This window comes from Mus caroli, unplaced genomic scaffold (assembly GCF_978045245.1).
Source record: "Mus caroli unplaced genomic scaffold, Mus_caroli_1 scaffold_6, whole genome shotgun sequence".
Classification (NCBI taxonomy): domain Eukaryota; kingdom Metazoa; phylum Chordata; class Mammalia; order Rodentia; family Muridae; genus Mus; species Mus caroli.
In genome coordinates, this window is record NW_028227261.1 from 118,333,223 (window position 1) to 118,347,471 (window position 14,249).

The 14,249-nt window shown below is 36.4% G+C and overlaps 1 protein-coding gene across 13 annotated transcripts in view; it reads left to right on the top strand.

The window, feature by feature from the left end:
- Positions 1-14,249, top strand: part of Lingo2 (leucine rich repeat and Ig domain containing 2) — a 1,228,899-nt gene that overhangs the window by 803,166 nt on the left and 411,484 nt on the right. For 12 of the 13 annotated variants that reach the window (XR_015047437.1, XM_029476375.2, XM_029476378.2 and 9 more), the window contains one exon: positions 9,499-9,531. The exons of the other annotated variant lie outside the window; for it this stretch is intronic. The gene's annotated coding sequence lies outside the window, so the exon portion shown is untranslated. The remainder of the gene's footprint in view (positions 1-9,498; positions 9,532-14,249) is intronic. 13 annotated transcript variants of the gene reach the window in all.

A 14,249-nucleotide genomic window follows, 5' to 3' on the forward strand; every position in this document is an offset into this window, starting at 1 on the left:
AAGAATGAAGACCAAAGTGTGGACACTGTGCACCTTCTTAGAATTGGGAACAAAACACCCAGGGAAGGAGTTACAGAGACAAAGTTCATAGCTGTCATGAAAGGATAGACCATTTAGAGACTGCAGTATCCAGGGATCCATCCCATAAGCAGCTTCTAAATGCTGACACCATTGCCGACACTAGCAAGATTTTGCTGAAAGGACCCAAATATAGCTGTCTCTTGTGAGACGATGCCGGGGCCTAGCAAACACAGGAGTGGATGTTCACAGTCAGCTATTGGATGTATCACAGGGCTCCCAATGGAGAAGCTAGAGAAAGTACCCAAGGAGCTAAAGGGATCTGCAACCCTATTGTTGGAACAACATGATGTACTAACCAGAATCCCGGAGCTCTTGTCTCTAGCTGCATATGTATCGAAAGATGACCTAGTTGGCCATCAATGGAAAGAGAGGCCCATTGATCTTGCAAACTTTATATGCCCCAATATAGGGGAATGCCAGGGCCAAAAGAATGGGAATGGGTGGGTAGGGAAGTGGGGGGCGCTATGGGGGACTTTTGGGATAGCATTGGAAATGTAATTGAGGAAATTATGTAATAAAAATATTAAAAATTAAAAAACAAAACAAAACAACAACAACAAAAAAGAACAGAATGCCAACTTTAACAACAAAAATAACAGGAAACAACAATTACTTTTCCTTAATATCTCTTAATATCAATGGACTCAACTCCCCGATAAAAAGACATAGACTAACAAACTGGCTACACAAATAAGACCCAACATTTTGCTGCTTACAGGAAATTCATCTCAGAGAAAAAGATAGACACTACCTCAGAATGAAAGGCTGGAAAACAATTTTCCAAGCAAATGGTAGGAAGAAACAAGCTGGAGTAGCCATTCTAATATCTGATAAGATTGACTTCCAACCCAAAGTCATTAAAAAAGACAGAGAGGGACACTTCATACTCATCAAAGGTAAAATCTTCCAAGAGGAACTATCAATCCTGAATATCTATGCTCCAAATACAAAGGCAGCCACATTCATTAAAGAAACTTTAGTAAATCTCAAAGCACATCCTCAGGTATAGCAACAAAAAATAGACTAATATAATCAGCATGTATTAAAATCATATACTTTCACATTACCTATATATTTTTATAATCAGCTATTAGGAAACTAGAAGATAATACCCATATATATGATTCTTTCCAGAGGAACTCATTCTTGGGTGCTTTAAACTTATTTTTTATGAAGAACTCACTATTTTGATATTTCACAAGATATTGTCTTATGGATAAATTTAGTTTATGCATAAACACAGTGATAAATTTGATTATAAAACTGATTTTCTAACTTGAATCTTAAATTTTCAGCAGTACACGATAGCTACCTATTGTTGAATACCATTTAAGCAATTTTAAAAGTACATAAAATAGTAACAAAAACTCATATAACATGCAAACATGGAACACTTGCATTAAATAATAAAAACATAATTATTATCTTCAATTAAAAAATAGTGAAGATAATGGTTCCAAAAATCCCAATTTAGATTAATGACACATTATTTATGAATAAACCTTTCTTCCTTATATAAATTTTCAAATCAGAATGAAAACAAAGAAAAACAAATTTAATATTCAAAGATATTTTCAGATAGCTTGTTTTGCTTTCTAAATATCTGCACTTTGCTTTCTACAGCCAAACATTGTCCAAACTATTGAGAGCAATCCTCACAAAGTAGCAAATTATCAGTGTTGAAATGTGTGTCTGCCTCATGTGCCCAGATCCTTCCATCCAGGACATGAATTAATTCTTTCCAGAACTGTCTCCGTGCTGTGTTTGCTACCTTCCCTGCTTATTTTATTAGCTCCCTCGGTAATCTGTGTGTGGTATGTCTATGTTGTGTGTACAACAAGTCCTATGGTTTGTTACCATGTATAGTTTCAACAACCATTAGGGATCTTGGAACATTTTCATTAACAAAGGTTGGTTATTGTATTAATATAAATGTTGTTTTGAAAACACAAATATTTCATCAACATCTTCAAGTGCAAGACATTTTATTAGTTTTATATATCTCCTTATGCATTGATTTGAAAGCATTTTCCCTGTTATGTTGTCACAATAAATGATTTACTTCTTTCTCTAGGGATATTGCTGGGAAAATATATTAAGTATATTTTCTTCTTAAAAGAAAGAATGTTCAAAAGTTGCATTTGAACTCAGTATATTTTTCCTCTTCTGTGCCCAGTATCTATCTCAGTTCTCTTTTCTTCCTTTGTTTTGCTGTTTATTAAAATGTTACACCATACTTCTGAAGTGAGTAAAATACTGGTAAGGAGTTGGAAACTGGAGACATTGGTTCCCCCATTTCATGTCTGAAATAAACTCTCTGTTTAACTTTCAAAAAAAAAAAAAAAGGGGGGGGGGCAACGTGTTCACACTTTGGTCTTCATTCTTCTTGAGTTTCATGTATTTCGCAAATAATATCTTATATCTTAGATATTCTAAGTTTCTGGACTAATATCCACTTATCAGTGAGTACTATCATGTGAGTTCTTTTGTAATTCGGTTACCTCACTCAGGATGATGCCCTCCAGGTCCATTGATTTGTCTAGGAATTTCATAAATTCATTCTTTTTAATAGCTGAGTAGTACTCCATTATATATAAATGTACCACATTTTCTGTATCCATTCCTCTGTTGAGGGGCATCTGGGTTCTTTCCAGCTTCTGGCTATTATAAATAAGGCTTCTATGAACATAGTAGAACATCTGTCCTTCTTACCACTTGGAACATATTCTGCAAATATATGCCTAGGAGAGGTATTGCAGGATCCTACACTAGTACTATGTCCCCTTTTCTGAGGAACCGCCATACTGATTTCAAGAGTGGATGTACAAGCTTACATTCCCACCAACAATGGAGGAGTGTTCCTCTTTCTCCACATCCTCACCAGCATCTGCTGTCACCTGAATTTTTGATCTTAGCTGTTCTGGCTTGTTTAAGGTGTAACATCAAGGTTGTTTTGATTTGCAATTTCCCTGATGATTAATGATGCTGAATTTTTTAAAGGTGCTTCTTGGTCATTCGGTATTCCTCAGGTGAGAATTCTCTGTTTAGCTCTGAGCCCCATTTTTTAATGGGGTTATTTGATTTTCTGGAGTCCACCTTTTTGAGTTTAGTATATATATATATATATATATATATATATATATATATATATATATATATATATATATTGGATATTAGTTCCCTATCTGATTTACTATAGGTATAGTTCCTTTCCCAACCTGTTGGTGGCCTTTTTGTCTTATTGATGGTGTCTTTTGCCTTACAGAAGCTTTGCAATTTTATGAGGTCCCATTTGTCAAATCTTGATCTTACAGCACAAGCCATGCTGTTCTATTCAGGAATTTTCCCCTGTGCCCATATCTTCGAGGCTTTTCCCCACTTTCTCCTCTATAAGTTTCACTGTTTCTGGTTTTATGTCGAGTTACTTGATCCACTTAGATTTGACCTTAGTACAAGGAGATAGGAATGGATCAATTCACATTCTTCTACATTTTAACGGCCAGTTGTGCAAGCACCATTTGTTGAAAATGCTGTCCTTTTTCCACTGGATAGTTTTAGCTCCCTTGTCAAAGAGCAAGTGACCATAGGTGTGTGGGTTCATTTCTGGGTCTTCAATTCTATTCCATTGGTCTACTTATCTGTCACTATACCAGTATCATGCAGTTTTTATCAGAATTGCTCTGTAGTGCAGTTTTAGGTCAGGCATTGTGATTCCACCAGGTGTTCTTTTATCCTTGAGAAGAGTTTTTGCTATCCTAGTTTTTTTGTTATTCCAGATGAATTTGCAGCTTGCCCTTTCTAACTCTGAAGAATTGGGTTGGAATTTTGATGGGGGTTGCATTGAATCTGTAGATTGCTTTTTGCAAGATAGCCATATTTACTATATTGATCATGCCAATCCATGAGCATGGGAGTTCTTTCCATCTTCTGAGATCTTCTTTAATTTCTTTCTTCAGAGACTTGAAGTTCTTATCACAGATCTTTCAATTCCTTAGTTACAGTTGTACCAAGGTATTTTATATTATTTGTGACTATTGAGAAGTGTGTTGTTTCCCTAATTTCTTCTTCAGCCTGTTTATCCATTGTGTACAGGAAGGCCATTGATTTGTTTGAGTTAAATTTATATCTAGCTACTTCATTGAAGCTGTTTATCAGGCTTAGGAGTTCTCTGGTGGAATTTTTAGGGTCACTTATATATACTATCATATCATCTGCAAAAAGTGATATTTTGACTTCTTCCTTTCCAATTTGTATCCCCTTGATCTCCTTTTGTTGTTGAATAGTTCTGGCTAGGACTTCAAGTACAATGTTGAATAGGTAGGGAGAAAGTGGGCAGCCTTGTCTAGTCCCTGATTTTAGTGGGATTGCTTCCAGCTTCTCACCATTTACTTTGAAGTTGACTACTGGTTTGCTGTAGATTGCTTTTATCATCTTTAGGTATGGGCCTTGAATTCCTGATCTTTCCAAGACTTTTATCATTAATGCATGTTGGATTTTGTCAAATGAATTCTCCAAATCTACAAAGATGATCATGTGGCTTTTGTCTTTGAGTTTGTTTATATACTGGATTACTTTGATGGATTTCTATATATTGAACCATCCCTGCATCCCTGGAATGAAACCTACTTGCTCAGGATGGATGATTGTTTTGATGTGTTCTTGGATTCGGTTAGCAAGAATTTTATTGAGTATTTTTGCAACGATATTCATTAGGGAAATTGGTATGAATTTCTATATCTTCGTTGGATCTTTCTGTGGTTTAGGTATCAGAGTAATTGTGGCTTCATAGAATAAATTGGGTAGAGTAACTTCTGCTTCTATTTTGTGGAGTACTTTGTGAAGAACTGGAATTATATCTTCTTTGAAGGTCTGATAGAACTCTGTACTAAACCCATCTGGTCCTGGGATTTTTTTTTTTTTTTTTTTTTTTTTTTGGTTGGGAGACTATTGATGACTGCTTCTATTTCTTTAGGGGATGTAGGACTGTTTAGATCATTAACCTGATCCTGATTTAACTTTGGTACCTGGTATCTGTCTAGATATTTGTCCATTTCATCCAGGTTTTCCAGTTTTGGTAAGTATAGCCTTTTGTAGAAGGATCTGATGGTGTTTCAAATTTCTTCAGGATCTGTTCTTATGTCTTCATTTTCATTCCTGATTTTGTTAATTAGGAGGCTGTGCCTGTGCTGTCTAGTGAGTCTGGCTAAGGGTTCATCTATCTTGTTGATTTTCTCAAGGAACCAGCTTCTCATTGGTTGATTCTTTGAATAGTTCTTGTTTCCACTTGGTTGATTTCGCCCCTGAGTTTGATTATTTCCTGCCATCTACTCTGCTTGGGTAAATTTGCTTCCCTTTGTTCTAGAGCTTTTAGGTGTGTTGTCAAGCTGCTAGTGTGTGCTCTCTCTAGTTTCTTTTTGGAGGAACTCAGAAATATGAGTTTTCCTCTTAGAAATTCTTTCATTGTTTCCCATAAGTTTGGGTATGTTGTGGCTTCATTTTCATTAAACTCTAAAAAGTCCTTAATTTCTTTCTTTATTCCTTCCTTGACCAAGGTATCATTGAGAAGAGTATTGTTCACTTTCCACGTGAATGTTGGCTTTCTATTATTTATGTTGTTATTGAAGATCAGCCTTAGTCCATGGTGATCTGATAGGATGCATGGGATGATTTCAATATTTTTCTATCTGTTGAGGCCTGTTTTGTGACCAATTATATGGTCAGTTTTGGAGAAGGAACCATGTGGTGCTGAGAAGAAGGTATATCCTTTTGTTTTAGGATAAAATGTTCTGTAGATACCTGTTAAATCCATTTGTTTCACAACTTCTGTTAGCTTCACTGTTGAGTTTCTGTTTTGACGATCTGTCCATTGATAAAGGTGGTGTGTTGAAGTCTCCCACTATTATTGTGTGAGGTGCCATGTGTGCTTTGAGCTTTACTAAAGTTTCTTTAGTGAATGTGGCTGCCCTTGCATTTGGAGCATAGATATTCAGAATTGAGAGTTTCTCTTGGAAGACTTTAACTTTGATGAGTATGAAGTGTCCCTCCTTGTATTTTTTGATGACTTTGGGTTGGAAGTTGATTTTATTAGATATTAGAATGGCTACTCCAGCTTGTTTCTTTAGACCATTTGCTTAGAAAATTGTTTTCTAGCCTTTCATTCTGAGGTAGTGTCTGTCTTTTTCCCTGAGATGGGTTTCCTGTAAGCAGCAGAATGTTGGGTCCTGTTTCTGTAGCCAGTCTGTTAGTCTATGTCTTTTTATTGGGGAGTTGAGTCCATTGATATTAAGTGATATTAAGGAAAAGTAATTGTTGCTTCCTATTATTTTTGTTGTTAGAGTTGGCATTTTGTTCTTGTGGCTGTCTTCTTTTAGGTTTGTTGAAGGATTACTTTCTTGCTTTTTCTTGGGTGTGGTTTCTGTCCTTGTATTTTTTTTTTCTATTATTATACTTTGAAGGGATGGATTCTTGGGAAGATAATGTGTGAATTTGGTTTTGTCGTGGAATACTTTGGTTTCTCCATCTATGGCAATTGAAAGTTTGGCTGGGTATAATAGCTTGGGCTGGCATTAGTGTTCTCTTAGTGTTTGTATTACATCTGTCCAGGATCTTCTTACTTACATATTCTCTGGTGAAAAATCTGGTGTAATTCTGATAGGCCTGCCTTATATGTTATTTGACCTTTTTCCATTACTGCTTTTAATATTCTATCTTTATTTAGTGCATTTGTTGTTCTGATTATTATGTGTTGGGAGGATTTTTTTTTTTTCTAGTCCAGTCTATTTGGAGTTCTGTAGGCTTGTTGTATGTTCATGGGCATGTCTTTCTTTAGGTTTGGGAAGTTTTCTTCTATAATTTTGTTGAAGATATTTGTTGGCCCTTTAAGTTGAAAATCTTCATTCTCATCTACTCCTATTATCCATAGGTTTGGTTTTCTCATTGTGTCCTAGATTTCCTGGATGTTTTGAGTTAGGATCTTTTTGCATTTTTCTTTTCTTTGATTGTTCTGCTGATGTTCTCTATGGAATCTTCTGTACCTGAGATTCTCTCTTCCATCTCTTGTATTCTGTTGCTGATGCTTGTATCTATGGTTCCAGATTTCTTTCCTAGGGTTTCTATCTCCAGTGTTGCCTCACTTTGGTTTTTTTTTTTTTTTTTTTTTTTGTCTACTTCCCTTTTTAGGTCTAGTATGGTTTTGTTCAGTTTTTCACCTGTTTGTATGTGTTTTCCTATTTTTCTTTAAGGACTTCTATCTCTTTGGTTGTGTTTTCCTGTTTTTCTTTAAGGACTTGTAACTCTTTAGCAGAGTTCTCCTGTATTTCTTTAAGTGGGTTATTAACGTCCTTCTTGATGTCCTCTACCATCATCATGAGATATGCTTTTAAATCTGGGTCTAGGTTTTTGGGTGTGTTGGGGTGTCCAGGACTGGCTGAGGTGGGAGTGCTGGGTTCTGATCATGGTGAGTGATCTTGGTTTCTGTTAGTAAGATTCTTACCTTTGCCTTTCGGCATCTGGTAATCTCTGGAGTTAGTTGTTATAGTTGTCTCTGTTTAGAGCTTGTTCCTCTAGTGGTTCTGTTAGCCTCTATCAGCAGACTTGGGAGACTAGCTCTCTCCTGAGTTTCAGTGGTTAGAGCATTCTCTGTAGGCAAGCTCTCCTCATGCAGGGAAGGTGCACAGATATCTGGCCTTGGGACCTGCCTCCTGTCAGAAGATGAAGGCCTGAAACAGGGCCTGTCCCAGAAGCTCTTAGCTTCTGTAGTTCTCACTCTCACCTGTGCAGACTAGTCCTAGCAGGATCTGGGAAGCAAGATGGCTCCCCCGGGTGCTCTGGCAAAGCCCTCCAGGGCAGGGCGGACACCTCTCCTCTGGCAGGGAAGGTGCTGGGATGTCTGGAGCCTGAAACAGGGTCTGCCTCAGAAGCTCTGTGGCTCCCGCCTGTCCACAAAACTGTTAGCTTCTGTAGTCTACCCTCTCACCTTTGAAGACTTGCCTGGGCAGAATCTGGGAACCAAGATGGCTCCCCCAGATGCTCTGGCAAAGCCCTCCCGGGAGGGGTGGACACCTCTCCTCTGGCGGGGAATGTGCCCAAATGTCTGGAGCCAAAAATGGGGTCTACCTCAGAAGTTCTGTGGCTCCCGCCTGTCTCAGAAGCTGTTAGCTTCTGTAGTCCACACTCTCCCCAGACTAGTGTCAGTGGGATCCGGGAACCAAGATGGCTCCTATTAGCAATTCTTGTGCAAATATTATTATGAGAATGGGATTTACTTCTGTATCTATTATTATAAGCTTAAGTATTGAGATTCATTCCACCAAATTATTTTTATTCAAAATAAATTAATTACTTTTTTAAAAGCAAATTTTGAACATTAGTAAAGTGGTGTTATATGTATTAATGTAAGTCTTCAGATCATGATGCTGAACAAAACATTCAAGCTTTTCATTTACAAAATTAGGATACTATTTACTTCATGATGTAGTTGAACTTATATAACTTAGACATATCCCTATGAATTGTATGTGTACTGCAAGTATGACACATGTAAACCTGATAGTGATACATTGTAAATAACAGCGTTCATTTGCCTGGAGACATGCCTGGGATCCCAAAGGCTGATTTATTTCAACGTTTTTCTCTCACCTCCCATTCTTCAAAGAGAACAATGACTTGAACACATTGTTTGGGTAAATACTGCATTATCATAATTACAATTTCCCTGAGAAAAGTGGCTTGCAGTTTGAATATTCAGCATCATAATCACAATTTCCATAAGGAATGTAGAACAGTTATAAACAGCACAGTGATCACTTGGTCCATAAGGAGAACTGATTACCGAGGAAGGCAGGGGTTGGGTGGAGTAATGTTGTGAGTAGGGAAAGATATGAAAGCTTGATTCTGATCAGAATTCAGGAGGAGAGTAAATGGAATGTCCTCTGAAAATAGTCTTGCCAAAATTTATGGAAAAAAACTGTACCATGATAGCATGGCACCCTTACATGAGTTGATTTAAACATTGCTTACACATTTTTTTTTTTGAGATAGTCTTGCTGGCCTGGAATTCTTTAAGTAAGGCTAAACTGGCTGACCAGAGAGCGCCAGAAATCCCTCCCATCTCTGCCTCGTAAATTTTCTGCTTATTAACTTAGTTTTATCACTTTTTATTAAACACTTCCATAATTGCTTTAGCAGCAAATTTTCACAGAAGCAAACTATCACAAGACAGGAAAGGCACAAAACATGTTTAAATTATTAAAGCTGAAAATTTTTATCAGGTGCTTTTTCCTACACAGTTAAGAGTTGTCCTTTGTCAATGGTAAAGTGGGAAAACCTTATTAATTTTTTTAACAACATGCCTCACTTACTATCTCCATTGACTTAATTGGCCCTAACCATGTTTTTCCTTCTTGTTTTATTTTCTAGATGAAATGAAAGAAGCAAAATGCAGTGTTCAAGGTTGGTACATTTTATAATGTCTGAACACACAATAATAAAAAACAACATGCAAAAGCAGCAAAGCCGAAATACCCTCAGCTTTTCACACATATCAGAGAATATTATGTTTCTACGTTCCTCCCTATTGTATATAAGGTACAACATAAATTTTGGCATAGAACAGGTTAATAATAAAAACCTGGCAATATTGTATAGACAGAAATATTCAATGTTCTCTACTCTATCCATCCAGTTGTCTTCTGTGTTCATCTTTTATATGTATTTATCATACTGCATACAAAACCATGCTACTTTATTTACTTCTACCCAAACTTAATCTGACCTTTGACAAATTAACAATGTCCTCCCTTTTCCAATGTAGCCTGATATCTCTAACAATAAAACTTCACCTGTCATCATAGACCCTTGATTTAACTTGATATAAGAGACAAGTAAGTGAGTTTTCAACACTGCTCAGCTATGTTCAGATGACTACTCTCAAATAATTTGAACCCTTTGATGTGATGATAAGAAAATTAATTTATGCATGTCTAGCATCCATCAAGTGTGTTATTTTTGACTATTGTGCACATGTGTTTGCATATCAGGATAATTTAGTAATTAGCAATTCTAAATACACTTCTACATTCCAGCAGATCACAGGTAGGGTAGATGTTGGAGCAGGCCAACTCAAAGCCCTGCATTTTGGCCTGGTTTATAGTTGAACTTGTCATCCCACCAGCTCTCTACTACCCACATCAGCAAGACAAGTCTCTCCATCGCTGCCCTGGCTACCTCACTCAGTGCTGCAGCCAGCAATGGAGTGGGGGTCAGCCCTCTTGCTCTCATGTTCTCATGACCTTGACCTGGATTACCTATACTCATACCACTGGAGCCAGTTTTCCTGTGCTAACTGGGTGAGGTGCAGGGCCCACTCACCTAAATGCTTGAAATGTTTCTATCAATCAAAATAAGTAGAGATTAATATCAGAGCAGTTGTTGAGCTAATATTAAATGTGGAGATGCAGTGCTATTTTAGTTAAGGGATTTTGCTATTACTTTATTTTAATAAATATTAAAGCATTTGCAGATTTCATTACTATATTTGATTCCCTGTAATCCTTTACCCAAAACATCTGTGAGTACTCAACAGGCATCCTGCCATCTGAGATGCTTTCATCATCAACTGTCATTATTGAGAAGGAACTCCCATATTAGTCTGTTCTTATAAATTAATTTACTTAAAAAAGGAATCCCAGTTACCTCAACCATCAGTAGATCTAACTGCCCCTCTGAAAGAGGGTGAACAGTGGTTGAGAATTGGGGCTCCAGACATGGACTGCTTGGATTCAAACTCTGCTAATTTGCTGTGTGTCTTTGACCACTTTAGCATCTAAATACCCCTGGTTTCCTCAGTAGAGAAAAGAGAAGAATAAAACTTTTTTTAAAATAAATTAAAGGATACAGTATATTTATAAGTCATTTCATCATGCTATAAGAACTCAGCAAGGGACAGTCACCACTCATTACTTTGCTGTAATACATTTGTAGTTCACATTGTACAGTGGGAAGGCAGCAGTTTCATTCTCTAAAGGAAATTTCTCTTATGAACCTGATTTATCATGTTTCACCTACAGAGATACATTCCTTATGTGACAATATATTTATCCCATGTGAAAATGTAAATAACTTGGGAATTGTCATCAAATTGTGATACCTTGTTATGGACATAATTTGTGTTTTGCTTTCTTAGTAGAAAGCTTTGATAACTGTCATTAAGATAGAGGAAATAATTTGATTTTTCTGAAGAAAGAAAAGGTAGTACCAAGGTATAGTAAAACAGAAAGATAAAGCTTGGTGCCAACTTTCAATCTCACTTCAAGGCAGCATAGCTATTGCTGTATGGAGTCACCCTCTTTCTTGGTGATGTGAGAAATAACAAGTATCAAGGGGGCTTCATACTGGTATAATATAGATGAATGTTAGTAGATCTTGAGAATTATTCTTTAGCTAACAAAGAGTAAAGGAATAAGACATCTGAAGATGCAGCAGGAGAGTAAATATTAAAGAACAAAATAAGTACTTATTCTTCTTTGGAAGGAATGTAGGAATCTGTGTATATCTCTTATCTTCACATAACAGCATAGGCAAGAAGAGTGATGCTTAATTGGTTGAGCCTGGAGAGATATGGCAATCTAGTCAAAAGCCCTTGGACCAGCAGTCTTTTGGTAAGGGGTGTCATACTGAGGACAAAACCAATAACTTAAGAGAAGAGTTTCCATTTATATTCAGTCTGCCTTAGTTGTCATTTTCTCTATTTTTTACCACATTTGACAGTTAGTTTCATTATGACTATAAATCTAATCAAGAACACTAACCATCTTCTAGCCTACTGGATTTGATTAATTCATTGTGGATGTTCAATGACAGCAGGGGTGAGCAGATATCTCTGAATGTGATCAGAACAAAAGCAAAGAAAACTAGATTTGAATTTTTGTTTTACACACATATATATTAGGATCTATCTGAGGAAGAGTTAGTCCAAATGATTTGCATAAAATATTTGTTTGCAGCTTCAGTGTAGCTCAGCAACATTGTATTTGCTTTGCATACACAAAATCATGATTTGATACATAGCATCAATTACTTGGCAACTAAACTATTGTGCATGTGATGAGAAAAGAAAATGTCCATTGAAACCATGTAGGATTGGGAGATTGCCATGGAGCTCAAAGGCTGAACACCAGATGAATGGACTTATTTTCATAGAAAAAACTGTTTAAAAAAAAGAAAAGAAAAAGAAAAACCCTACAAAACTAATTTCCTTTTATTACAAATTCTAAGTCTAATTTCCTTTGGTCCTTACTACATTTGAAAAAGTATTTGGTTAGTATTTCCATGCTAGAGATGTTTAAATATTTTCATGCCAGGAACATTGTATTGAGATCTGAACATCATAAATTAAAACATTATAAATACCCCCTTTTCTCTAAAAATTATGCAGCATGTCATTCAAGGAAGCACCAATTATCAGTGACTATGAATTAAAGAAAAAATTAATATTGACTTAAGACTTTGAAAATCATTATATGGATGATCAGTTTAATAATGTAAACCAAGTCCTTCATAAATTTCTTTTATAACCTTTCAAAATTATTCCATCTGGGAATGTTTTGAATCTTCATCAAAATACTATCATTCTTTCAATCCTTAGTTGTCATCATTAATCTTCTCTTTCTGCATTTTAAAATAATTCTGTAGCTAAACTTAGTCTCTCTGACTAAACCTTTCCCTCTTTCCCTACATCCTCTCTGATTTTATCTTGCAACATCAATGAGTTTTCCTGTGAGAAAAGGAGAGATAAAAAAAGATTATAGAAATGCTAAATTTATGCAAATGTATAATACTCTCTTGATTTTGCAATTATGTGGATTTTGTAATAACAGTAAGGTGATGGCCTCAAGGCTAAGCTATTGGCAGAAGAGCTAGGTAGAGGCCACATGACTAAAGGATGGGACAGTGAATACACTTATAGTTAACATAGCTTTTGTCTTCACTTCCTCACAAACCTTAAATACAATAAGAATGATAAACAGAACCCTTAACCACCCAGAGTAACCAGAAGCAGGATGTTTTCTCGGATGGGGAGTCATGAACTATCCAACAACCTAGAATCACAACATATTCATATACATACTAGAGCAAAGGTTGGCCAATTTCCTGACATAGCCTCATAAACGTTTTGTGAGTTCCTGTGGGTCTGAGGGGTTGGTCCCTTGTAATAATACACATCCATTCAGGACTCATCTTATGCTTGCACATTAACTCAAGACTTCTTTCACTCTGCTAAACCTGAGAATCTGGAGAAAAAGACAATTTCTACATTTTGAGCCAAAATTAAGCAAGCTTTAATCAAATATTGGCTAGGATGATGGACTCTGGTCAGGACTATTCTGGGGTTCCCAGAAAATGGTGAATAGAAGGGGAGGAAGATATAGATGATAGATAGATGGATGATAGAGTATGGTTACTGAAAAATAAGACCTTAACTTATCTTTACAACTTGGCTCTTAGAATTATAAAAGACAGTCTCATGTATGGAGTTCAGGAAAACAGGAGACTTTTCTGGAGACTCTGAACGTAGAGGAAAAATAACTGCCGACACAGACATACTTCTTTCAGTAAATAGACATTGGGATGTGATTGTTTTGTTTTATTTGTGGGTTATACTTGGGCTTATTAATTTGTAGATTCCACTAATATGGGGATCCTCTAAAGCATGAAGAAAAATTATTTCCATGAAAGAGGAACAGCAGTATAAACAAAAAACAGCAGACTGGGGTGGTGGGGGTGGGGAAGAATTAGAAAAACTCTAATGTCCTCAAGTTGGTAGACACCACATTCTCCAAGTAAAATAAAATACTATAATAAAAAAAGAAAAATTCAAAAGATATTAGAAATAAAATAAGTGATACTTAAAGAATAAGAAGTCAGTGAAAGTATTTTCTGGAAGCATGGTTGTACAGACCATCCAGAGGGGAGAGAGGACTGAGACAAAAACCTTCAGCTGGACAATGGATTTGTAGTACCCAACAGGTCAGCAGGCAATCAGAGGTGAATGATCACTAATAATAACTGCAAGCTGATTTCCTGAACCTAGATACAATTTCCAGACTTCAAAGGCTCAGTGTTCTCCCACCAACAAATGAGAAAAATATGTCATCATAAAACTTCAGAAC